Source organism: Lepisma saccharinum, chromosome 9 (assembly GCF_977018435.1).
Source record: "Lepisma saccharinum chromosome 9, izLepSacc3.1, whole genome shotgun sequence".
In the NCBI taxonomy this organism is placed as follows: Eukaryota; Metazoa; Arthropoda; class Insecta; order Zygentoma; family Lepismatidae; genus Lepisma; species Lepisma saccharinum.
This window is the reverse complement of record NC_139237.1, coordinates 48142044-48169811: the sequence shown is the minus strand read 5'-3', so window position 1 is coordinate 48169811 and position 27768 is coordinate 48142044. Positions and strand designations below refer to the sequence as shown.

The 27768-nt window shown below is 38.2% G+C and overlaps 1 protein-coding gene across 1 annotated transcript in view; it reads right to left on the bottom strand.

The window, feature by feature from the left end:
• Window positions 1–23468, bottom strand: part of LOC145992043 (C3 and PZP-like alpha-2-macroglobulin domain-containing protein 8) — a 911691-nt gene extending 888223 nt beyond the window's left edge. The window contains exon 1 of the mRNA XM_083128164.1: window positions 23170–23468. The gene's annotated coding sequence lies outside the window, so the exon portion shown is untranslated. The remainder of the gene's footprint in view (window positions 1–23169) is intronic.
• Between the last annotated feature and the right edge of the window lie 4300 nt (window positions 23469–27768).

Here is a 27768-nt window from a genome sequence, read left to right as displayed (position 1 = left end):
CAGTCAATGTCCATTGGTTGACTAAATACCGTAAAGTAACGAAGTCTACTACTAAGCCGCGCGTCAGGCTAAGTTTGCAGCAGGGTTTATGTATCAATCCACGCGAGAACTGAGCTCAGAATCTTCCGTGCCAGTCTTGCCTCAACCGCCGAGCTGCTTACATCGCAGACACTGAGAAAATCCACAGTATTGCCAACCGCAGAACACATCAAAACCCTCATACATGTCAAGCGAAATGTATTTTTGTTTCTTTTTGTCTCCTGAAACATAACATTTTAGAAGTACTTTCGGCGCATAAATTATTTTAAAAATGTGTCATTACTTAGTATAAATGCGAAATATCTTCGAAACATGAGAGCATGTGCATGGATTTTTTTCAGGGAGGGGCAAGGAAGGTATTTTTTCCAGGGGGGCAAAGAAGTCACATTTTCCCCCAAAGAGTGTAATTCCCTAAAAAAACATTGCTTAAATTTAAATTTATTAGTTAATGCAATAATTAACACATATTATTGTGGCTAAAATGAAATTATGTATGTGAAATACATAATTTTTGGTTGACTTTCATTTTCCAGAGGTCCACGGCCCCCTTGCCCCTTGGCGCCCATGAGCATGTGTGTATATTTCGAGCACGCAAAGATAAAAATAAAGAAATATATATAAGTAAAAAACGATAGGCCCTCTTGAATTTAATGACAAATTATTGTTTTTGGTTTATAAAAAAATGCATTTATGAAAAACTTGGTTACTGTAAGACACACGCACTTCAAGTTATACCAGCAAAAAAAGCATGATTTGTTATTGGTGATATATACAATCATGTGCATTGCCTGCTGCTATTACTCTGGTTTCAATTTATGAATCACTTCACTAAACCAGGATTCAAATCTTGTTCTGTCCATTTCTTGCTAATCATCCTTCCCTTTTTTGCACGGAACAGTAAATATGCGCGTTTAACAAAGACTTCATTGCTGCCAGTGGGTGAAACAATAAGCCTCCCCTTTCCCCTCTCCCTTTCTCGTCGGTTTCTTCAGCCCTGGCGGTGGTTTTGTACGGTGGTATATAAAAAAAATCTATGTACGCCCCCGCCCCGCCCCTCCCCTCACCGAGTTAAAGCACGTCTGGTCCAAATAATAAACATGTTTCTTCTCACGGGGTTATCTTTTAATACCGCGGACATTCTTTTGTCGTCAAACAGCAAACAATCGTTTCCCCTTCCTAAACTCAAACCGCAAATCATTCAACACCCGGGATACAGTTCGTGCGTACATTGATGGCAAATCACCTCACGCCCTGCTTTTACTTTGATCTTGTTTCCGTAAGGAGGATTATGCATTTTAAACAACTTGCTTGATTTGAAGAGCTTTTCCCTTCGGATGAAGCCCACAATAACACTCGCGGAACAGGAGACCTCCATTCAGCCATTCTCGCCGATGTATAGCACGATTAGTATTAATCACAATAAACATAGGGTTAAAATGGTGGGATGTGCAACACTGGTATCACGGATTCCACGCGCTCTGCAACGTATTCAGTCTTACTCGACTCGCACTTGGGCTTCAGCGATTCCTCAGCGCAATACAAACTCCAGTTGGCGAATCTGTGGATCCAAGTTCGTCTGCACAGTGATTGCAACCGATCAAGTCCACACCTGCTAATGGATGTATTATTTTGTCTGTATTTTACAAATTAAATAACTGTTTTCTTGCAAGTATGAAGTTGTGTCGGAATAGAACCCGTCTCAGTGGAACTATATTCTGTGCGCACGTTTGGATCTACATATGCGAAAACCTGCTGCAAGGTTAACCTGACGCTTGGCTTAGTTCCAGTTCGGTCCCAAAGCTAAAGACATTGACGACAGCGGAACTTCGAGTAGTGCTACGAGTAGTTCGGGTCGAAAGACGAAGAGATCGAAGGTCTCTCTCTCTAAAAGTGAATATTTCGGCAGTATCGGGCTGGGCATTGGAACGATTTATTAAAAAAGAAATAAGCTGCACAGGTCAACTAAAAATTAAAGTTTTGAGTGATGATTTGGTTGTTCCAAGACCAAATTTTGTGTATGCAGTCCGAGAATTTCATGGCATAAAAAAATACTTTTGTTTAAGGCTACTGGGTTCGACACACACTCAACAGACAATTTTGAACACTTGCGAGTGCTTAGGCCTGAATATGAACAATTTGGTAGGTTTCAGCTTTTATAAGAGATGCAAACATGGGAGGACAAGACACATCTCGAGTTGTCGAGTGGATTGTGCATTCCGTGCATGTGTAACACCTTCGTAAAAATACTTCTGGTACATAGATGTTTTGATGCCTGATGAGAAGAAATTGACAAACACACACACTGAGATGGTTCCGGCACACAATGTTAATGCATGGAAACAGAGGAGTTGACTGGTAGAAAATGTCCCGATTTCACGTTCTGATTAAAATGACAGCCTTAAACAGTGGCGACGATTTAGGAGATAGTTGCTCCCCATTCTTGTCCCCCCCACATTTTGGAACCCAATTGCCACCACTGACCTTAAACATACAATTGTGATACACTACAGGGGGGAGGCAGGAACGCCCCCTATTCTCGTTCGACAATTTCTCTCTCTCTCTCTCTTTTCTGACCCCAGTAAAACGACAAAAATAAATAAATGAATGAATACTCTTTTAGCCAAAATATGCATTTTTGTGTCGTGTGTAACGAAATAATAAACATGATTGCCCCGGGAAAATATGATTTACCCCTCCATCTTTACTATTGCGCCGTCACTAGCTACAACATATTTTGATTTCTATTGTTCCACATATTTATTTTAATTTTAGTATTGTGAATCATATTCCACTGTGTTACCTCACGTAACCCCCCCCCCCCCCCACACACACACGTACGATATCAGTTGTAAGTTTTAGACTAAGCTTGCAAAATGTCCACTTATATCTTTGTATTCTTGAGCCATTTTTAAAAAAAAATCATTTTGCCCTTTCTTCTGGACTATTTCATAGCAATGTTTTCCCACTCGAAGCCCCTTTGCAGATCGAGATCCAGAGCTATAGCCTTCCCAAGCCACCGTCTCCTCCAAATACTCTCTCGGCTTCGTGAAAGAAAAATATATGTATTTCTACGAAATATTATTTTGACTTGACAGTTTCTTTTTTCGAACAGGAATGTTTTAAATTTTAATAGCTTATAAATTTACACTAGCAATTTTGAGTAAAGGTTTTGCGTAACCCCAAGAGTACATATAGAGACTGCAAGGTCAACTCTCAACATTTCAGATATATTAATAATTTTCATCACAACGTCTTGTATAATTATTTGTTACTTCAATAACCTCCTCGCAAATGTTTCTCGCATATTAAAACATATATGCCATTTTCTGTTCATTTCCTTGTAATGCTGACCTCCGTGGCGAAGTGGTTAGCACAACGCTTTACGATGCCAAGGGCCCTAGGTTCGAATCCCCGCCCGGGCATGGGTCTACTTTCCTTTCTTCAATTTCATCATATCAACACGCATCCTCATCTTTGCGATTAGCCATATGTGACAGATAAGCGAAGTAAAATAAACTAAGTCTATTAATCAATTATTTTTTTAAACTCTTTAATTCTTCTTTAGCATGCAACGTTTTTGTTAAAATTATATTACAATTTGTAAAATGACGAAATTGTAAAGGAGAACACGCAACTATCGGTCAGAAAGTTTCAGGAATATGGATTTTCAGAATACATTTTTTCACATGTACTTTGCCCCCTTTTAAAAGTAGCGCGGTTTCAATTATGTTACTAATCATTAAAAGGATGCCTCAATACCATCTTGGAGGATGACAATTAATATGTTCCCCCTCCTAAAAGTAATAATATACTTTCGCTCTCTGAATCTCCCATATAAATGCTAGGGGCCGTCTGCTTCATCCGAGCTCACTGCTTCTCCGGTGACGTCACGCGTTCGTTCAAGATCGGCAATCTTCGGATGGCTTTACCTAATCTCTATATTCCTTGGTCTTTAGCAGCTTGATGTACACCTTTCTGAAAGTCTGCTTGGAGAAGTACCTTCTAGTCTTTGAAGAAGTGACCTTTTGTTCTAAGAATAACCTTGGAGCTTTTATGCAGAAGATGTTGTTTCATTTGATGTTGGCGTGGCATTAAAATATTAAAAAAATGGCAAAAGTTGTTCATTAATGATTCCGAAAAGGAATCTATCTGAAACTGACGGCGAAGAGAGAGATCGTATAGATATCTTTGAAGATCGGATCATGTTTAGAAATGTCTGCAAGGGCCTGACATCTATGTTTAACCATTCTGATGAAAAAATATATATATAATATTTTGTGTGTTCTCTTTATATTGCATTCACATGCCATGGACAAAATACAAGAACCACAATCAATAAAGGGTGAAAGAGACTTGTGAAGTAGGATTTGAGGGCAGCATTCTGATAGTACAACATACAGTTTATCTAGAAAGAGAGAGTTGAATGTAACATTATATAATTCCTACATTTTCATCGCATAATCAACGATTCTTTTTGATTAATTGATGATTGCAACGATTCTTAACGAAATGGCAAAAAAATACCCCAGGATTTGCATTACCTGAAACAAATACACTTTTGGCTGTACACAATATCTATGTTCATACTCTTCTCTTCATCGACCATTAAACAGTTTTTTTTTCTGGGAAGGATCAGACCCTTCCTCCCCCACATGTTCCAAGATGAAGACAGGAGCTACGTTGGAGCTATGTTTAAACCTATGCCACACGTTTATGCCTCAGTGTCATAAATCGCTGCAGGAAATAGTTGAACAAATATGTGTAGAATCAAAGGAAATAAGTAACAGCCTGACTGAGATGGGCCTTCATTCATACATGTCTCTTTGACATCAATTTCTCGAGTGGTGGATACGTGTCACTTCATGTGATTGGAGGAAGTTAAGGTGTTCAGAGGTATGCATGTTTCTTGCTAAAATTCCGTGAGGAACTCACCGTCATATTCAGATCAATTCTGATATTGAAAATTGCATTTGCCTTTTTTCGGTGATCAATTCGTGTTTTTTTATGTTTTCTTATGATCTACTTTTATATCGTGTATTCTTTAGGTTGATTAGTGCTATGATTGATTAATTTGCTTTATTTTACTTCGCATTTTGTGCCACTTTTGGGTAACTTGCGAAGATGGGGATAAGTAATATATGATGAAATTGATGAATGGACACTGACAAAAATCCATGCCCAGGCCGGAATTCGAACCCGGGATACCTGGCGTCGTACCGCGATGTGCTAACAACTCCGCCATGGAGGCCGGCTCAGGGCTATGAGAATGGATTTTGAAATGCATATTATGCTCTGGAGTCGAACTTGAAACCAAAGAATTAACCCAGCTCATAATTAACGGTGAAAGGAAAAGTACTTTGCTGTCATCCCAAACATGGAAAGACCTTTCGTTGAGTCTTCAACTCACGACCTCTTAACAAAGGTTTCTGGGTTCATTTCTCACCTACTTCCGGATGTCCCTTCATTTGATCTTGTGATCAATCATCCCCATCGTTGCGATTAGGATAAAGAGGGAGAACAGGGATGTAAAATAAGAAAAACAAAAAAGTAATTTCATCCTCATTAGTTTTCATCGTCGCAATTAAACTAAGAGAAATATCAACAGAAATCGATGGGGCACTGAGAAGTGTCGTTGGAGATTCCTGAAGAACGGTATTTCGCAGCTGTGGTTGATTTTATGGAAGTCGGTGATGCTAAAAACACACTTGACAAACTGCAGGAATAGGTTCATGAAAGACTCGATCGACTAAACAAATATTTGGTGTCAGAACGCGATAAAAATAGACGTGGAGCTTTAATGAATGATGAGACAACGCGGGCTTTCCCGTCAGTGTGAAAAAATGATACCGGATTTTAAAATGGCTCATGGAGAGACATCTCAGAGCATCAGACAGCTCTCTACCAGACTGTTTACCTTGCGTTTACATTGATTTAAATATTGCAGGCAAAGAGTTTTTTCACAGTGCAGACAGACGCAAAATCAGATGTACGGTCACCGGCAATAAGAATTGGACACCTAAATCCTAAGAAAAACTCGCATTATAAGTGATTTGTAACTGTACGGTGATAGGAGTTGCCATTGAAAATTTCATATTAAAATCCTTTTATCCCCGTAGAGTTGCGCAACACACATAACGCCTTGCAACGAAGCGAATATTCAGGATCTAGATGTCTCATTTTCATTGCCTGTGACTGTACAAAAATTGACAATTTGTCAACGTTGGCCCAGCAGTTTCGTGCTACCCTTATATCTTGACCGTATCATACCTCCAGACTCAGAAAATAAATAGATAGGGTAACATGGAGTGACGAAAAACAATATTTATCATTGGTATGAACCACTAGGCAATAGAGTACTTTCGTTTCCGTTAGAAATTGTTTATCCGTTCAGCCATATTGATAGACGGACTCTTGCACTCACCAATCGCCACAATTGGAGAGAAGCGGCAGAAAGTTACTGCACCAACTACGATGCGAATTCGAGTAACTATATAGACTATATAATATGCAGGAATTTGTGGCAAATATGTGCTAATTACGTAAATATATTATTTAGCTATTTTCACCACAATATGGAGTTAGATATGAACTTCAAACTGTAAAAGAATTACATTTTTAATAATATGAGACACTACGCGAGCTATATAAATTCAGTCTCGGCATTGTAACTATTACCGTGACTGTCTTGAAGAGAAACCAGAAGAGAATCCCGTACGAGTGCCACAAAATCGTTGCTTCTGGCGCTGCTGTTGTGACTGTCTTCAAGATAAACCAGAAGCGAATCCCATTGCCACAAAATCGTTGCTTCTGGCGCTGCTGTCGTGACTGTCTTCAAGATAAACCAGAAGCTAATCACATTGCCACAAAATCGTTGCTTCTGGCGCTTATGTCGGGCGCGCAACTAGTAGCGAGGGTGGGGTTAGCAATGGGGTGCTCGACTTGGGACTCTCTTCCAACGTTGCAAAATAGCGTTTGTAAAAACCAGGAGCCGATGCTTGAGCCCTCATTATCAATTGTGTTAGTTATAATAGTGGGTCAAAAAAATATTTATTGGGGTTTTATTCTTATGTTTAATGAGTAGAACCCATTTAGATAATCGGACAGTATTGCCAATTAACATAGACATTCGAATCCTAACTACATCCGCAGATGTATTTACAACAATTGTAAATCAACATGAATTTTAAGTGGCTTAGAATAGCAAAAGAAAACAGTTGCGGGGTGTAAAATTGAGAAACATAACATAATTGATCGGATGACAGAAAACTTGTAATTAACGCAATTAGAGGTTTGAAAAGGTCGTAAATTTTTGATTGTTTAATTTTACTTTGCAAGAAATTCGCAAAACTATTTCGGTCATACGGGGACATGCAGATATTTCGCGAATGTGGAGTATATTTTGAGAAATGTTCTGAAATATGGAAATAATATGTAAAAATGACTAAAATATGTAAAATATAAGGCAAAACCTAAATATGAAAAATATGAATGATGCCATGATGCGGAATGATGCCCATGATGATGGAATATATATGCCATGATGCGCAAAGATAATACCAAAATATAACTGATTTCAGCTTCATATGTAAATATGTATTTACATATAAATCCGTTCTCTGATAATATATGTGTGCACGAAGACTATCCGGAAATGAACCCTCCCGGGTTCGAATCTTGGCCTGGGCATGGATGTTTGTGAGTGTCCATTCATCAATTTCATTACATCATCACTCATCCTCATCTTCGCAAGCTAGCGAAAAGTGGCACAAAAAGTGAAGTATGAGATAAAGCAAATCAACAACAGAAATGAACCTGCGATCAGCTGGTAAATTAAAAACAGAAATATGGACAAAGATTAATATATGCAGTTATTATGTAAATATCTACACTAATCCTCAACATAAACACCAAGACGATTCAGGCATTTGTCACATATATGCACAAACTTTTTATTAGTGCTTTCATCTTAGAAGCTCCCACCTAAGAACTTGTACAGATGAACGAAAAATCAGAATGATATATATCAGGATCATAAAAATCTTCAGTTATGGAACAATGGACAATTGGATAATCAGAACAACGGTTACCCTTCTATTCGGATAACGAATAAATTAATTTCCAATTTTTGGAAACTGCATAAAAGAATTTGCATATCATGATTTCTCCGTATTTTGTCATCTGTGCAATTTATTCCATTTTCTCCGCTTTGACTTTGCTTTAACCACGAGATTTTACTCATCTCTCTCTCTCTCTCTCTCTCTCTCTCTCTCTCTCTCTCTGAGAGTTTCCCGCTCTCCACCTTCTCCCCTGCCCTCTGGGTAATAAGCTTATTTGTTTCAAAGCTTAATATATCTTTGAACTTCTCTATGCACAAAGGAAAGGATTGTTATATTAATTTCTCGGTTTGTTTTCGTCCTCATTATTTAATGAAGGCTAAAAATAGAACAAAGCCTAATCTACGCTTCTTAGAGAGCCTATTATTATAAATAGCACTTCCGAAATTTTCCCCTGGCCTTGCTGTAGGGAATTTTCTTTCGTGGCTTTCAAACGGCTTTAATTACTCCTTTCTTTGATAAAGTCGGCTTTTTGTGTAGCCGTGTTGGCCGACTGGAAGTGCTTAAAGCTAGAACAAGAATCGAGGCCGATTTTTGTGTAAAGGCATTATTACGGGTTTTATATTCACATAAGCTAAGAATGTGGATACATTACTTACTTTTATTTACTGAAAATATGCCATAAAATACTAAAAGATAAACAAAGAATGGAAGAAGGTGCTAGAAAGAGTGGAAAGGACAAGAGCGAGAGAGGAGAGAAGAAGGAAGAGGAATTAAGAAAGAAAGGAAAAAGAGCGTGAGATAAAGTCCAACCACTTTCCAGACGATTGGAAATGTTTAGCTAAATCGCCTGTCAGGTGAAAGTATAGTTGACAAGGGAAGGCCACCTGCTGGAATGTTCCAGAGAAAACAACTTTCTAATAATCTTGTGTCTGGAGGGGAGTGATTTTTGTGTATATTTATATTCCTGTTTTGTATCTTGTTTAATTTATACTTGGTACAGAGTCTGAAGAAGACCTTGCTAGAAGGTTGAAACATTACGTTTAGTTTATGTTTTAGCAAGTGTTTAGTGCCACAACCTATTGTCTTCCGTGAACAATACACATGACGGCATCTAGCTTTTTCAGTTCAACATGTTATTAATAATAGAAATACGATAGAAATTCTGCTCTTCAAAGTTACTTTTAGATTCCGAAACATTGCGCTAAAAGAAAGAAATTTCCTTTTCCCGCGTTATAAACACAACAGCACATAGAATTTTGAAAAGTTCTTGTACTTACATTCCCACAACGAAGAACTACGACCAACATCTGACTGACTTTCGACTTCCATGATTTGGAACAAGACAACAACAGGCGAACGAGTGTGCAATGTCACGTGTTGCATACCGCCACTCGATTGCTTGTTTTCTTGGCGCTTGCGAACTGCAGTAGGTGACGTCACTTCCGGTAAGACCGTGCTTCATACCTGCTGTTTGAACTTTCGGACAGAGCCTATATATTTCTTTGAATGAATTTCGCGAATGTACAGTCATGGACACTTCTGGGTTGTAGCGATCACATTGAAAATTAATACGATTGTTACAACCCAGAAGTGTCCGTGACTGTACAAGGGCGTAAAAAATGATATAAAGACCCCTAGCCTTTGTTATCACACAGTACACTTTATAAAGTGCATGTGAAAATGGGGAAGCAGTTAAATCTGAGCAGTGGGGTGCCCAAGGGGGGGGTGATGGGGTTCATAACCCCCCCCCCTTGGCCCAGTATTCCTAAAATAAGTCAAATGTAGGAAAATATGACAAAATGAGGGCTGACTACCAAGAAAAAGTATACATAACCCCTCCATTTCTAAAGTACTGGGCACGCCATTAAATCTGAGGTTAAATTGACCAAAGAGCGCTAGCGGTTTGTAACCACACATCCAAGCTAGAGAAACGAATGCACATGCGTTTCATGCATCAGGCTGTTTTCATTCTTCAGTTCGGAACAAAGTTCCGAGGGATTCCATCAACCGGTTTCAAAAGCCCCCCCCCCAACAGACAAGCTAATTTTCGTAATCGGATCTCAGAGGCTAACTACATTCTCCCAGGGCTTTATGTCCTACCATCCGTCACGCTTCAAAGTTCTTGTCTCGAACAAGGAGATTTCATGGATTATTTGATATCGGAAGAATTGAATTTTGAATTTCCTGCTTTCTCGGTGATCTATATTATTTCGCTGAGTTTTTGGTAAATATCGAAGTGAAATTTGCTGCTTACCTTGGAACCATTTGTCCATAACATTAGAAACTCCAGAAGGGGAAGAAGCAAATTGAGTTTCTGGGGGAATGATGTCATATTTAATACTTACCGCAAAATGTTCAAAAATGATATTTTGACTAGAAACAATTTATCTACATTTTCTTCTTTGCAAAGAGGAGTGTACTGACTCGTCCATATCTCGACACTATATTTAATTCGTATTTAAGGTATGCGGAACTACTCATAGTACAAGGTCCGCCCATAAAGAAACAAAACTGTCAATAAAAAAGAACCAAACCAAATAAAAAGTTGCCGTATTCTGGCAACACTGCAAAGAGATATATCGAAACGTCCCGTCAGTGCATGTTTCAACCTGTTACAGGCAGTCGGTATCGGAGCAAGCGTGCGTCAGATGCAGGTCGTGTGCAGGCCGCGTACAAAATACGCGCACCAAGATGGAACAACGTTACAACATAAAGTTTGTTACAAATTGGGTAAATCGTTTACCGAAACGTTACAGATGATAGGGACAGTGTATGGGCAGTGTATGGTGATGCTGCATTATAAAGAACTCAGGTGTATGAGTGGTAAAATCGTTTCAAAAGTGGACGTGAAAGTGTCGAGGTTGAACCAAGATCAGGACGGCCTTCAACGTCAAGGAATGACGACAATGTGGAGAAAGTTCGTGCACTGGTTTTGATTCCCAAGGACTGATCCACGATGAATTTGTCCCTGAAAACCAAACAGTCAATCAGTGGTATTACACGGAAGTGCTTGGTCGACTTAGGAACAGGATGAAGCGGGTTAGGAAGGACCTCTGTGATTCTGGCCAATGGTTTTTGTTACACGATAATGCTCGACCTCATACCACATTGTCTGTACAACGATACCTTACAAAGCATTCAGTGACACTGATCAATCACACTGCATATTCTCTGGACTTATCGCCTGCTGTTCTTTTCCATTTTCCCAAGCTTAAGATGGCTATAAAGGGCGAAGATTTGACGACGTCGCGGAAATTAAATTAAATGTTACGCATATTTTGCGAACACTTACTGTCAATGACCATCAACAGTGTTTCCAGGACCTGTACAAACGCTGTTCAAAGTGTATTGCCACTTCTGGTGATTATTTTGAAGGTGATAAAGTCATTTGAAAGTAATTACTTGTTTTCTTTCCTTAAAAAAAAAAAACATTTTTTTTATGGGCGTACTTTGTATATATGCAGGACGGTATTTCATGGAGGGATGAGGGGGAATTTCACCCTAGGCTTGCCATTTTTTGGCTATTTGTGGGGTCATTTATGTACTATTCTGGTGATGCAAAGGTAGTTACTTGAATTTACCCCACTGGAAACTTTTCCAATACCCTCCTGTGTGTATGACTACGTACATGCATGTGTGTGTGTGTGTGTTCGATATATTGATACACATTTTTCTCAACAAGTATTATTTACAGTTAGTGGCGACGCAACAGAGGGATCAAGGTGGACCATGTCCTCTCAGGACCGTCAGCCCCTCCATAATTCCAGTTTCATTTATTTATTTAATTTTAATATTTTGAAGGTCTCTTGTGTCACAAATTGAAATCACTTGTGTTGGTTGTAACGTCAACATGAAATATACACTCCTTAGAGCATTTAGAAACAATACAATAAAATAATATTTATTTGACTATTTGGAATTGATATTGCTAATTTCATAATTCTGATACTTTTGAAGGTTTTTGTAGATTCGATCCTCAGAATACAAAAGAATGAATTCACCTGAATGCAAGAGAGGAGAAAATCTCTCGAAACATGTTGCAACAAGAGATGCTTATGTACTACATAATATCGAATCAAAGTAAAATTATTCACTACACCGTGCTGGTAAGGCACATACGGGTTGTCGAATAAGAGTCGGCTCATTCTCATTCTCAATGTCGACTATAGGAAACTTCAAAGAACTTTAATAACCCGACCTTGCAAGAACTGAGTCGCTCGAGGTTTACATTGATAAGTTGAGTGAACACTAGAGACGCGTGTGCGGTTCCGGACCAGATGCGCAATTCGGACTTTACTTTACACTGGGTGATTTTGTAGCAAACATATTTTTTTTTAGAAAAAAAAGGACAATGGTCAGCCATTTTACTTTCCTCTATATGTTGGTCTCAGAAACGAAAGTTTTACGGCATAGAAAATGCTGCCATCTGTCTGTAAAACGCATAACCAATTTTCCTTCGTAGCTGAGAACAATGTTTTGACATCTTTAGTTTCAGTGGTCAAAAACGCTGTTTACAAATTGTTCGTGTGACCAGGGGCGGCAAGATATGAAGGAGGGGGGCAATGTGGAATTATAACAGAAGTTTATTTAAGTACTCTTGCACACAATATTTCTTCAGTACTTTTTTGAGGAAACGTAATCATTGTTGATGATGAAGAACTAGGGAACAATATATGACTTAACATATATTTTTTGTAATTGAACAAGACCCTATCATCCAGAATTACAGACTAATAGCAATTAGCAAGATAGCACAATGTATGCAAACCTCCTCTATACCCTGTGCTGCTGTAAGGAGAAAGTTGTAACGTCTGAAACTAAATAAACCCTGTGACAGTAATTGACGAATCACCATGACAACTGTCCTGGTTCCTGCATACCTCTTGGCTAAAACGTTCCTATCGATTTCCTGCAAATTTCAATTATGAAATTATGCTGCATTGCTTTTGAAAAGCAATAGAAGCGAAAAACATGAAAAAGGATAAACAACCGTGGATAGTTGAGAAAGAATGTAAAAAATTATTTACAAAATATAATCGTGTGAGCTCATGTGTTACTTGCATTGAGTATTATAAAAATACTTGTTCAAGTCTCTAATTGAAGGCAGCAACTTATTACATGTCGAAACACATAGATGCGCGCAAAATATAGTTCCACTGAGACGGGTCCTCTTCCGACATCATTCGTAGCAAAACGGTTAGTTAATTTTTAATAGACGGGCACAATAACACAACAGGCACTGACCTGACCAGTTAGAGTCACTGCGCAGGATAATTTAGGATATGTAGATTCACCAATTGGACATACAGATGCGGAAAGGAATAGTGAAACCCAACAGCAAATCCTGTTTTGTGAGCGGGGGAATTGAATACTGAAACAGAAAAGAACCAGTCAAACAATTGTGTCGCCAACCATGCTGTATTAACATTATTTAACGTCCTGCACAGACTCATATTAAGCTTGAGAAATTAAGCAGACGATATGCCAACAATGAACCGTACTACGAAAGTTGAGATCCGCCCCGTCTTGTACAAGTAAGGTAACTACTAATTCCCTCTGACCTCAAAAGATGTCGCCACTAGTCATATTTAACAAGCAAACAACCAAAAACCATACGAATACTTGAGACAATGCTAGATACAAAATAAATAATTTGCAAGACTAAATCTGGAAAAAGCTTTAGTTGTAAACTATTGTGCATTTGCAATAACTTGTTAATTGATAATATACAAACTGAGTTTCTTGTTTCTGATTATATAAATTGTCCATTTAAATACTGTATAAGAGGGAAAATGTATTAATGGATTCGTGCTGTACTCTCTTATAAATGTATTCTTCATTTTAACTAATCTAAGGGACATTGGTGTATTCAGATTTCCGATCTAATTGTTATTATGATTAAAACTATTTCTTTTTTAATTTGCGTCTCTATGAGATGTTCTGGTACCACTTGCAGGATATTCCCCGAACGCCCTCATCCATGGGTTTTATGTTTCACTACCGAATGCATCATAAGCCAGATCAAGCACCCGAAACTGCTATCTGGCGTTCTAGGCGCTGTTGTGCGTACATGGCACTCGAGTTTATCTCGGATAATGCAGTCATGAAACAAAAGCCCCATTATGAAGGGTGCGTAATGATGTGTCGAGTGAGCGAACATTTTAAAGACCGCAACAAAATCGATGGACCTTTTCCTGCTTGCTGTTGCAGAGCTTTGAAGGGCGCAAAACTCTACCCAGAATCCTCTGCGAGAGCGGGAGATGGGCTATAAAATGCAACACAGGTTGCAGGGAAGGACAAAGAGGTTCTATGCATTATATATTTCAAAGCGAAAAGAGGTAATGTGTATTAGTGGATGTCCATTCTCGTTAGTCAATTTTAAAACTGCAAATGTTTCGTGCTGGAGTGTTTCCGATGGCTATGTTAGGTTGATTTCCACGTAGGTTAATGTGTTACAACCATGCCGCGTTCGTGCGCCTGCTGTGTCTTTTGAGTGTAAGATAACAGTAGCAAAGTGTCCATAATTTCATACTTACTCTATTATTCTGCAACGTAATTGTTTTATTAAATGAAATTGCGTAAATGCTGAAAGCAGATTTCACATTCTTATTGGAGTTTATATTTCAACTGACGCCAGGGATCCCAAGTTCGAATCCCGGCCTAGGAACAGAGCCGTAGTAGCTAAGGGGGCAAGCGGGGCGGTCGCCCCGGGCGCTGGTGGAAGGGGGCGCCGAACGGTAAGAAGAAAAACATTGAAAATTACTTGTAATAAAGGGTGCATGCGATCCCCTCGAAAGTTTTGGCGCCCTATTAAAGCAATATCATTGCCAGTTTGCAAATATATTGATTTGATTTTTTTGCTCGCTTCGCTCCCATTACAAGCCCTTCTTTTAAACAAATAAAATATAATATATATATATATATATATATATTATTTGTTTGTTAGTGAGGATGTGTTTTACAACTTCTTTGTGAATAGTTCCAATAGTGTATGCATTTGTAAAAATACTATTGGTGTAAACTACAGTCTACATGTCGTAACAACTGTACTAAATTTTCCTAATATCTCTTCAAAAAAGCTATTTCATTTAAAATAATACGTCGTGATGGTTTTTGGTTCTTTCAGTGATCTTTCCAGGCAGCTTTCAAATAGCTAAAAAGGTGTACAGGACAATAATAAATAAAAGTCTATGCTGCTTGGAATCGACACACAATACTCGGACGTCTTTGACCTTAGTCAGTGGTGGCTGAGTTCTCATATGCGACAATGACCCATTCAAAGCATTACAATAACAAACAAACAAACAAAAAAATAGCGACCGGGCAAAAGGGAATCAGAATTGACGCTCTCATAACTTCACAAAAGCACTCATGCTATTCTAGTTTAGATGTAGCTACTACGAACTATACACTCACTTTGCGAGAACTATTGTATAGTCAACGTGCTTTTGATGAAGCTGTGTGTATCCGAAAATGTGTAATTATTATAAGTGGTGTCTTCCAAGAAACTTTCTTGGGCTCAGAACAGGAAAAGAAAGAAGATAAGAGAGAAAGAGGACATTAGAAGTGCAACGATTTTATCAAAGTTTTTCAAGAAAAATGTTGAAGCCACAGACACTAACGAAGATTCTTCAGCGCCGGAAATAAAAACCACACGACTGTGAAGAGTCAATCAGCAACTAGCTGGTCTTCAAAAGCAAATGCAGTACAATCTCTAAGTATCCAATTTCCGGATGTCTGTGCTGCTTTGGAGGAATTATGTGACCTCTCAAAAGAGTCCCCCGAAACAGTACACGGTGCCAAATGCTTGCTACACAGCCTTAAGAAATTTAACTTTCTTGTGTTCTTATTCTGCTGGGCTGATATCCTTCGAGCTATTAACGACGTTAACCTACGGCTACAAGAAAAGTCTGTTACAGTAGATATAGGTGTTAGTCACTTACAGGGACAGCAAAGCTTTCTGTCTGCCAATCGGGAAACAATTGTGACTAACGCTATTGAGAAAATCAAACAGATCTGCGATGATATGAACATTGCAAGTAGAGAACCAAGTTTTGCGATGAAGTTGCGGAAGATGAAAGTGTAGCCATAAATGAAGAACAAAAAATTAGGAAGAGCTTATTTTGTGCATTGGATTCAATTTTGTCACAAATAGGCGATCGATTCAAGCTAATGAAAGGAGTTTTGGAGGATTTTTCCGTAATTATTCCAACCAATATGGCAGTTATGTCAGAACAAACGTTGAGAAAGAGAGTCTTTGATCTGGCTTTATTATACCCCGAGGATATCATTGGAAGTGAGTTACTTCATGAACTGTTGTTCTTTAAACATCATGCGCAAGCATTTGTTAAAGACTTTCACTTGGAATGCTTGTCAGAATTGTCACCACTTGCTGCTCTCTCATTCATTCATAAAATATCATGTATTGAGTTGTACCCAAATTTTGTCACTGTATTGAAACTATTTTTAACTCTACCTTCGTCTATTGCATCTTGTGAAAGGAGTTTTGGTAAGCGAAAGCATATAAAGAATTACTTGCGTTCTTCCTTGAGTCAAGAAAAGCTGACTAACCTGGCTATTTTGTCTGTTGAGAAGTACAGAGTTCAAGGCAAGAAGAGTGAAACTGTAGCTAGTATGTTCGCACAGGAGAATTGTCAAATTATCATGTACTGATTGTAGTTCTTAATAACTTTTTGTTTTTATTGTTGTTGATTTCAGATCATCAGTATAACGTTTTGCAGTGTAAATAGGTTTTACTTTATAAACGTTACATTAATACTGAATGATTTTAGCTAGTTTGTACAATGACTTTGCAGGGTATTTGAAAGGGTTTCATGTATTTTTTTAAAAAAAACTGTCATTTTAATGGCGCCCACGGACCACGGAAACGTATTAAGGACATCAAAACAAACAACTTTTCTCAGTAACATTTTTCTCGTTGGTGCATCGTTTCGGCGCTAAAGTCTTTCAAAAAAGCCAGTTTTGCCGCCTGAATGCTGGCAACCACACACAACATTTGATTGTATTTGAGACGTCATATCCCGTGGTGAAGCGATGCGTCCCAGGGTTGCCAGGAACACGCATATTCTGTGAAAAATGACATAGCTACAATCAGCCACATTATGTACCGTAACACAAAACGAGAAAACACGTTCAGTAACCTAACAGGAAGTAAACAAACGATACGAAAAATAGTAGAAAGAAAATAGAATTCAAGTGGAAGTGGTCATATCGAATTTTGTCTCAGCTTACATGTCAAATATTTGCAAATCTAGTTACCAAGTTGGCATCAACAATTTAGTCTATCCACTTCGTTCTTCTGATACTACTTGTCTGTGACACACTGAACAGATGACAAAATAGAAATGATAGAACTCAAAATTCCAAAGGTAAGCAACAGATAATATAATCTATATTCAGAGCATTATGAGGTAAGTGTCAAAAATGATTGAAAATACAGGGATATAAGTAGTAGTAATACAAGCTCTAAGACGACTTTGTGTTTATCTGTGCACCGGATACACATGTGATAGTTTGCAAATGTGAACAGGGCAGTATATTCGGCACTGATTCATAATTAGATTGTTACTGTGGTTGTACTTGTTTTAGCCGTAATGTAACAACGTGAACCTCGGATACTTCCGTTATCAGCGCAAAAGTACCGCATGGCATCTGGATACAAACCTGTAGATATCAACCTTGCAACGAGATTTGCAAATATTTGGCATGTAGTTGGGCGTAAACAGCCACGTGTAAGCTCTAAGTCCAATAAAATTTATTGATGTTGATATTTCAGATGTAGGCTGAGACAAAATCTAACATTGACATTTCATTTTGAATACGTTTTTTACCATTTCTCATATCGTTGGTTCACTTCCCCCTTCCCCTAAGATGACTGCTGGTCTTCTGGCTGGTAGGCTATGATGTTTGGTCTGCTGCACTTGTTTCTCGCTTCGTTTTACAGATAATAATGTGGTTGGTAGTTTGTCATTTTTCAAAAAAAATTATGTGTTCCTTGCAACCCTACCGTGAGCTGTTTCGCCGCAGGATATGACGTCACAGGTACGATCAAATGTTGTGTTGCGTTGCCAGCATCCAGGCGGCAAAACTGTCTTTTTTGAACGGCTGTAGCGTCGAATCGACGCACCAACGAGAAAAATGTTACTGGGAAAAGTTGTTTGTTTTGATGTCCTCTATACGAATCTGTGGTCCGTGGGCGCCATTAAAATGACACCCTGTGTGTGTGTGTATATATATATATATATATATATTTGCATGGATTAGTTTCATTTCTAGGATTTTCTATCATCGCACACCGAGAGGTCAATAATGATCCTTGATTCTGAAGAATACGTGTATACGTACAAACAACTCGATAGTTGTAATTGCTACAATTACATAAAATTGCTACAATTATTAGCATAAATGAAACATCAATTTGAATGAACGACATTATTTAAGAAAGTCACAACAACAAATGCTTCTACCCCTCCCTTAAAAAAAAACAATGGTAGAAGTTCAAGAAGGCGAGTGTAGGGGGACGCCGAAATGTATTCTCTCCCCGGGCGCAGAAATCTCTAGCTACGGGTCTGCCTGGGAATAGGTGTTCTTTTCAATTTCATCATATCTCACTCATCCGCACCTTCACAGTTAGTCAAGAGTGGCGTGGAAGAAGAGCGAAGTAAAATTAACCAAATGAAACAATCAATCAATATTTCAATACATGACTCTTAAGTTCTGGAAAACAGAGTGAATGATCAGAGTCATAAACAATTCGCTACTAGCTTATTACTTTTGCCTTCCACTGTACATTTCCACACAAAGACAGCAATGCTGCATAGCCATGGACGTAAAACAATTCTGTACGTCTTCCCAGATTAAATCAAAATATTTCCGATTTTTTTTTTTTAAAAAAATCCATTAACAAGTGTATTTTGGTCTACAATGCATACTTTAGTGTAAAAATGTTTAATCATACTTTTAAAAAAAGACAGTCCTGCAATTTGCAACATACAGTGAAGGAATATGGAGATAGAGTCTAGCACATTCACTGTTTGAATCGTGAGATAGAATAGTACGTATGTACAAGGAGATACAAACATTGAAGCAATAGATAAATAGCAAAAGAAATGGCCAAATATCTGGGAATTTTATTTGGGTGTAGAAGCACGATATTCTGCTGGTAGTTTTTCCACTTACGGCTCTAATCTAATTCATGACGCTTCTCCTTTCCTAACTCCTGTCGCAAACCTCTCTCTCAATTGATTGAAACACAAGCTGAACGAACATGCTATCGTGGTCTGGTAAGCGTAGCTATGACACCTAGGGCTTTACTTTCAAATCCTGGAAGGCAATGGGTGTGTGCTTTCCCCATCATGTTCTTCATCAGTTCATGATTCATTCCCTTCTTACAACTCACCTAGATATGTCTTAAACTCTTCGCAATCAGTTATCAACCAGTATAAAATGTGGAGTCCTGGTGCTAAAAATATACCTCGGTGAATTTTCCGTAGTTGTCAAGAGAGACAAATTACATTGCAAAACAATATTATTAAAACTATAAAGGTTAGGTGACGTAATTGTTGTATAAAGTTAATTCAACCAAGTAACCTGAAATGGAAATCTGTCCGCCAGTGCTGCTGTTTTTAAAAATATCAAATCAGAAATACCCATTTCCAGATATTATTTACATTCGTTTCCCATAAATAAAAATATTTTAAAATTTGGGGCAAATTAAAAATACGATTGCCAAATTTGAACGCACTATATCTAGCAGAGTACAGGAAAACTTTTGTGTTAATCAAAGACAACGTTATTATTTTGGTGCATCAAAGTATAATACTTTTTTCAATATTGTGTATTCCTGTCTTAATCTTCACTATTAAAGCCGCTGGATCGAATATTGTATTAGTTCACGCAACCAAAGTACCAAGCTACAGTAATTTTCATTTAGTTTAACTCATATATATTTTCGTTTCGGTATTGCGTATGTGATTCTATTTAACAGACGTGTATTATGTATTCAGTTGTTTAATTTTTGTTATTTAGCGTAGATTATCTTCTACATTTGGCTAACCGTGACGATGGAGATGAGTGATGAAACGATGAAGAAATTGATGAAGCGACAATCACAAAGAACATTCAATCCGAACCCCTGGTATCCGAACGTGCTGTAATAACCACTCTGAAAAGGCAGTTGGCTATATTCAGTTGTTTTAATGTGCTTATTTCAGCAATGTTCTGTTGCATTCCATTGATACATTACTTACCATTGTACAAAAAAAAGCAAGAGTGTTACTATCTGCTTCTTAGTTAGGGGCCAGATTGAATACAGCCACATTTAGTTTACACCTGAATTAATCTCGCTCCAACTAAGGTGTTCATTTTCTCCTTTTCCTATATATATATATATATATATATATATATATATATATATATATATATATATATATATAAATATATAGATCCTTTATGTGAAATCTCTCTGTTTCCTCAAACCGAAATCCTTGTCTTTTCGTTTCTCCAGGTCGGTTCTTTGAAAGGCAATCAACATTGGTTGAATCTCATAAACAATCATTTAGCACTACACATTTTATATCTCACTCGTTAATACCCTTCTATACTTCAAACAACAGCAATTAGTATGTATAATTTGGCTTCCTTAAAACTACAGGTCGTTCATAAAATAGCTCGCCACTATAAATTATTATTATCCACGAATCATAGATAATAAAAGGATGGGGTGTTTGGTAAAATATTTCACAAGGCCAACAGCTGGTGTTACTAATGCGATTTGTTCTTAGAGGGTAGGTAACCTCGATTGCTGCCATACGACACTTAAAATGAGGATCACTCACGCTATCAAAAGTGTGAGTTCCGATACGAATATGATAACATAGGTGTGAATTGACTTGGGTGTCACAAATCGTGCATAATAACAATTCGTGAGGGCAACGGGGCTTTTGAACACCCTGTATAACACGACTCAATAATATATTAATACTAAATATTGCGCACTATTATTGGGAGTGACAAGCAACCTACTAGACTGTGTGAAAACACAAAACTACTATCTATGTTAATCTTGCAATTAGAGACAGTTTCAATTTATTTTTCAATTTCAAATTTGATAATTTTACGTCACTTTTCAACTTTTCTTTTTGGAATTGCGACTACATTGATGGATGATGTACAGGTAAAAGTTATGATGGAATGAACACCTGCATACATTGAACAGGGTTCGAACCTGCAACCCCTGGCTTCGCAGCAAGTGACATTCGCCACTCTAGCATTTATGCAAGCTAGTGCTGACAACATAACACATTCTGAGCGCTGACTAAACAGTATTTTTCATAGATCCTATGTACTTTTACATGAGTAAAATTCAGTGATAATGGTGCAAAGATTGTCGAATTAGTTGTTAGGTAGTGTATTTCAATTCTTAAAATTCGCTTTCAGTGGAACAAAGTTAACGAACGTAGTGATGGACATAGTAATATTTACGTATCCTACTACAGAAATTGGCCTTGAAGGTGGCACGGATTTGTGAATTTGACACTCACTGAAAGCTCTCAGCTGACGCCTTTAACCCCGACTCAAAGTTGACGAACTGAGCATTTGTTAAAAGGTTTAGTGATCCCTTAATCCTCCTGGATTAGTCACTCGCCTGGGACCGAACACCCGAGCCCCCTAATTGAAGATAAACAGGCTTGTCCCCAGACGTGCAGGCTCAATTCGACTTACAGCGATTATGCGTCGTCCCAGCATTCCTACGTATGGGAGAGGCTTGCCTTTCGTAGCACGTGGATGTAGAAATAAGGGAGTAATTTCCGTTGCATTCAGGTAGTTTTTAAAGTCCAGTTCATGCACCTGTCCCTACAGTTTAACGACTACGTCGAACTTCCAGCAAGAATCGAACCCAGGACAGCTTGATTACAAGTAATGCTTTTTTCTTCATTAAGGCAACTGCACATATGTTGTAGATCGCATGACTGTTGCATACTTTGAAAATTCATATTTATTCAGTTATTATTCCTTGAACGAAAGTATGTTAATTGAAAGTTAATATGCGTGTGTCTTATGTGTGGCACCACTCTGGGACATGTCTGCCTTCTGTGCTTTTAAGTTTATTTCCGGGAAATTTCTTGATGACGTCATCAGCTTACAATGTACACAGACCTACCTTACTTATTATATCTTCTGACTTGAATTTAGAGCAAATAACTGAGTGTGCTGGGCGTAAACAACCAGATGTAAAGCTGTAAATTTAATTAAATTTGATGATGATGATGATAAATAATTGACATTTACAGAAGGTTTACGTTGGTTTCTTGTAAACAGTGAAGTTAGAAGGAAAACAGAGTTAAGGATACTAAGAATAATAGTGTTATTTTCTAACATAAACTCATTTTTCTGTGGTAAAATTGTACAACACTGTCATTATTTATTTCTTATGTTACATTGTGGAATAGTTATGGCAATGTACATACGTTACATCTCGCCCGATGTATTGGATTAATTGTTCAAGTGCAGAGAGAGATGAGATGTATTTTACCTGAAGTCAAAATCACACATTGTTTTAGTGTAAAAATCTCTTAATGTACCCTTACAGTTGAGGAGTGTACAGTGGGGATCCATGAGTATTACCGTGAAAATTGTCCATCCCATGTTCCTGCACTTTATTTGACCCAATAAGAGCTTCAATAATTAAAAGAAAACTTATATCAATGCTGTTGACAACTTCTTCTACAGCAGCATACACAAAATTCATCGCTTAAAAACACATAGAATGAAAACATTTATGAAAATTGTTATGGACAATTTGCACGGATCTCACTGTACACTTAAGTTGGCTTAGTGTTTGATATATAGGAATTGTTCTTTGTATTAAGAAAATAGCATATTGTACACTTGTTTTTATCTTTTTCTAACGTTACGTTATGACAATGTCAATGTGTATACGAAAGCAATTTAAAGTAAAGCGTAAGAGGAGAATTCTGACTATTAATCTACAAAAACAAATCCTCTTCAGAAACAAAAATAAACATGAGATTAGAAGGAGTATACCGCTTACCTCTTTGGCTCCAGTGTTGACAGTTAAACTGAAAGAGAAATCACTGAACTTGCTTACCAAAAAAATATATATTGCTAGGTTGCGGCACGTAAACGTACACGGAAATCTCAAAAAGAGTCACGATGTGATCGCGCTTTTATGAGCAGATCGCGACGTCTTCCAACGGATCGCCTGCAAAACTTTACGTGAACGTAGTTTCCCCTGGAGGTAGACTTCCCCCAACACGTATTCCTCTCGGAGTCGTGCTTAATTCGCGTTTCGGCACACGAGATCTCTTCCACCGAAAGAGCCTTGCGTCACAGCCGGTAACCACACTGCAGCAGACTGGTCCAGATCTGTATTGCGACCTGAGCATCGAGAGCATCCCTCCCTCTCTCTCCAGCACCGAACTGCCACCGGACGGCGGAAGCGAGAACTAGATCGGGTTTTGCAATTTGATGCTAAGAAGAGGATCGAAGAGTGGGTGGTTTACTGGATCAGGGTGTGAATCCACGGCGAAGCGATTTGCCAAAGAGATGAAAGAAAATCATAGAGAAATCGATTTGAAGACTGCAATTTCCATCCAAATCCTATAGATTGGTCGAATTTCACTTGGAAGGTGAACTTTCTGTTCGTAGTGAATGAAGAAGGAGACTGTAATAAAATACTTATCTAGAATTTACAGCATTAATAAAATTGTACTCGGAATGGCTAAACTACCTTATTCGCTTGACGTTTCTCTAGAACTATGAACTTAATTCTTAAGAGTATAAAGATGGCTAAATAGTCCAGGCCAGATTTGACCAAACATTTTATATTCTGTGACTTTGTGGTTATATTTTGTCAAGTAATGGTGTACACATTTTACAGTTGAAAGAAGCGATTATTTTATAAATTTAGTGTTTTATTGTGGCCGCGGTGGCTCAGTCGGTAACGCGTCTGACTACCATGCTAAAGGTCCCGGGTTCGATCCCCGGCCGGTTCAAATCCGGGAACTTTTCTAACGATGGAAGCGGCCCCGGCGCCCTCCCAGCGTCGAAAAACATGGGTACCTGGGGAAACCTGGGGGGTAAAGGCGGTCAGGGGCGTGGTGCTGATCACATGACCCCCACTCACGACCGGATCAAGAAAGTGTGGGGCGTTACCCCCTATACGCCTTCATGGCGTGGTGCTAAGCACAGGGGAACACTTTACTTTTCTTTTTTTTAGTGTTTTATTCAAGAACATGTAATTTAATTTAATAATTGGCGACAAGGATTAAGGATTAAAGATTCAGATTATACAGTTCTTCAATTCTAAAATTAAACTACATGTTCTTGAATAACACTTAAATTATTCAAAAATAATTTCTTTCAACTGTACATGTGCACCATTACTTCACAATGCATAACCACAAAGTTACAGAATATAAACTGTTAGGTCAAATCTTCCTACTATCATTTAACCATCGTTATCATCTTAACATCAATAAAAGTAATTCTTGTTCAAAATAGGTTAATCTGCTATTCAATGTTCAAGATATGTTCTCATTGTTACGATTTACCTCCTTTAGCAAGTGGTATTTACGTACAATGTTTAAGACATATTCGTGTAGCCATTTACATATATGTTCCCTTGATCCGTACTTAAATGTTCTTTCAGTCTCTATCCGTAGGAGCATTCTGTCTATTCGTATTCCGAACGCCCTCTATCCATGTAAAGTTTAGTCATCCTCTTAGCTAGGTGGAGTCCAGTCTAGTACTTTTGGGACCGTATCTTATTTCATTACACGAGTAAATGTAAATAATTTATGTTGAAATCTCTTATTATTTAGTAGATTCACGTATCAATCAGTTTCACTACTTCCTAGACCGAACGTTGCCGTCATAATTGGATGAATTTTTATCATTCTAGTAAAATGCTTAACTTAAAATAGAATCCTTCTCACCATAGCGAGCTCAATCAATATTATATGGAACATTAGTCTATCATGTATCCAAGTACACAACTTGACCTAGACTCGGCATGTCCGCCCTTGTAACCAGACGTCCTCATTTTTCCAGCCGTCCCTGCCTTAAAAGCTTATGATATGCGTCCGAGAGGAATTTGGAAAGAAAAGTCTATGCTCTACATTTCTGGCATCACAAAATGTTCATTACGAAAATATGTTTTCAGTTAGAGAAACTGCAATCCACATACAAATTATTGAACTCCTGGAGGAATGTTTTAAGCTACAGCCTGGATTAAGGAAGACATCGAAAATGCATTATTTTCTTTACATTCAAAATTTTGATGCAAGGTACTGTGATTAAAAATGTAATTATTGTAGTAAATAAAATACACTCATTATATATATATATTGTATTATATACACCTCCATATACGCCTTCATGATGTGATGCAAAGCACAGGGAAGGAGATAAAATTTACTATCAATGAGTTTGACCCGAGCCGAAAAAGGAGTGTCAAGTCTTTATTAATCTGTAGGGGGAACATACCCAAATTAGAATTTAGACATACAATATCATCTAAGTAATATAATTATGTTACGTAACAATCTTTTCTTTGCTCAGAACGCAACACTATTGTACTCAAGGTTAGATCTATCCTAAACTGTTATAAATTATGTTGATATTCCACATTCTTGAAAAAGTTCATTGTTTTCAAAATACGTTCATGAAATTCTAGACGAATATTTATAAATTAATGTAATTCCTTCTATGTAGAAAATGTGCTTAAAAATATTTACACAAAGCGTTCATGTAAAACTTCTCATCGAATTTTGTGGGGATAAATAACTTTTTCAACAATGTAAACTACTAACATATTTCTTCGAAATTTGCAAAGATATAGTTACTGGTTAAGATCAAAGGTTCGGCTAAGTCTACAAAGGCTTCAAGGTCATTATCAACATTATTGCAATATTATAACGTTATAGACCACAGATTATATTACTGACTTTTGCAAACAATAACAGATAGAGCCAGAAGTCGTGACCTTAATGTTGATTTATGCCAAGCCCCTTAAGCGCATAACCGCATGAAATATTATTGTCAAACTGCTGGACGCAAGAAAATTCAAGTAAAATCCCTTTCTCCAGTTTTGAAGAATGACTAGCATCATTCCACGGCCCTGACTAACATGTGGAAGCCTTTTGGGGCTAAAGGGGGGGGGGAGGAGGAGAGTTTCCAACCGGCATTATTCAAACTCTCTTTATGGATTTTGCAACCAGAACTTTGGGAAGAATTCTTTGTGCATAGAATACTGAGAAGGAAAAATCGCTCGTACTTAGTGGGTTTCGGCTTGATGCAATGACACACTCTATCATCCGTCCGCAAAAGAAATCTCCGAATGCTTTAGCCTGTCTCAGCCCGTAAATAGGAACATAAAACATCTCTAACTTTGAAATTGAAAATACTGTGCAAGTTTCATCGCACGTTTGAGGTACCAATGTAAAGTTTACAATGCATTGCCACTCACATTGCATTAAAACAAGCACAAGTTAATGCCAGTATATGTGGAGGAGTGGTTAGCACACCGACCTACGACTCCAGGGGTCGCGGATACGATTCCCGGCCTGGGCAGGCATAGGTGCTCTTTGTGAATTTTCCTTCATCACTTTCAACATTATCATGACTCACCATCCTCGTCGCAATTATCCAAAATTGGCAGAAAAGCGACGAAAAATTACAAAAAACAAATTAAATCAAACACAAGTTGACAATAACAAACTTATAGTGTTTATTACAAGCAGGCTCTAACTATCAAAAGCTGACATTGCATTAACACACACACACACACAAATTAACAAACCAAAACAATCAATACCAAAATTACAGTAGTAATGTTATAATGTTGTAATGTTATAATGTGTGTACTAAATGTCCAGCTTGTAAAGTTGGGACCACTCTAGAATACGGAGGTTGTTCGCTTTATATCCGACCATTTTCGATTCGGTGCTGCCACCTGGCGTATCATGCTGGAACTATGGGTCTGCTGACGGGAGTAGTGTTGTGTCTGTTCTTGTAGGTGCGTGAGTGTTGGTAGTGAATGTTATCAAATGGAGCCGAAAATCAACCGGTATTTGGAGGGTTACGTAATGGCCCTTTTCCATGCTGTGTTTTCATACGTAAGCATTGTGAAACAGTGTCGGGAGAATGGGTAAACACTCAGGGTGACTACTGCGAGAAGCTATTGTGGCCCGTTACACACAACAGGCTCTCCTTGCGAAACATTCACCCACGAAAACCACCAGGAGAAGGGCTGCAAGCCGTGTACACCACCTTCTACCGCGTCACATTGCCAAACGTAACACGAACTGCAGGAAACTGTATGAAAAGTACCTGGCGGGTTCCAAATGGAAGAAAGTTGTCACAATGGATGAATCATATGTCCATCTCACTGCCGGTGGTCACATTCGGACGATCACATACCGTGACATTGACGGCAAGGGGCGCAGCAACTTTGTTCGTCAGTGCAGGGAAAGTTTCCCTCGTGGCTTTATGGTTGTGACGGGATTCGGATATGAGGGTAAGTTGATGTGACGCAAGGTGGACAGAAACGTGAACGTGAATGCCAGATACTTCCAAGACTCCATTCTGACACCTATCTATCGGAGAGACATCCTACAATTGTGTGGAA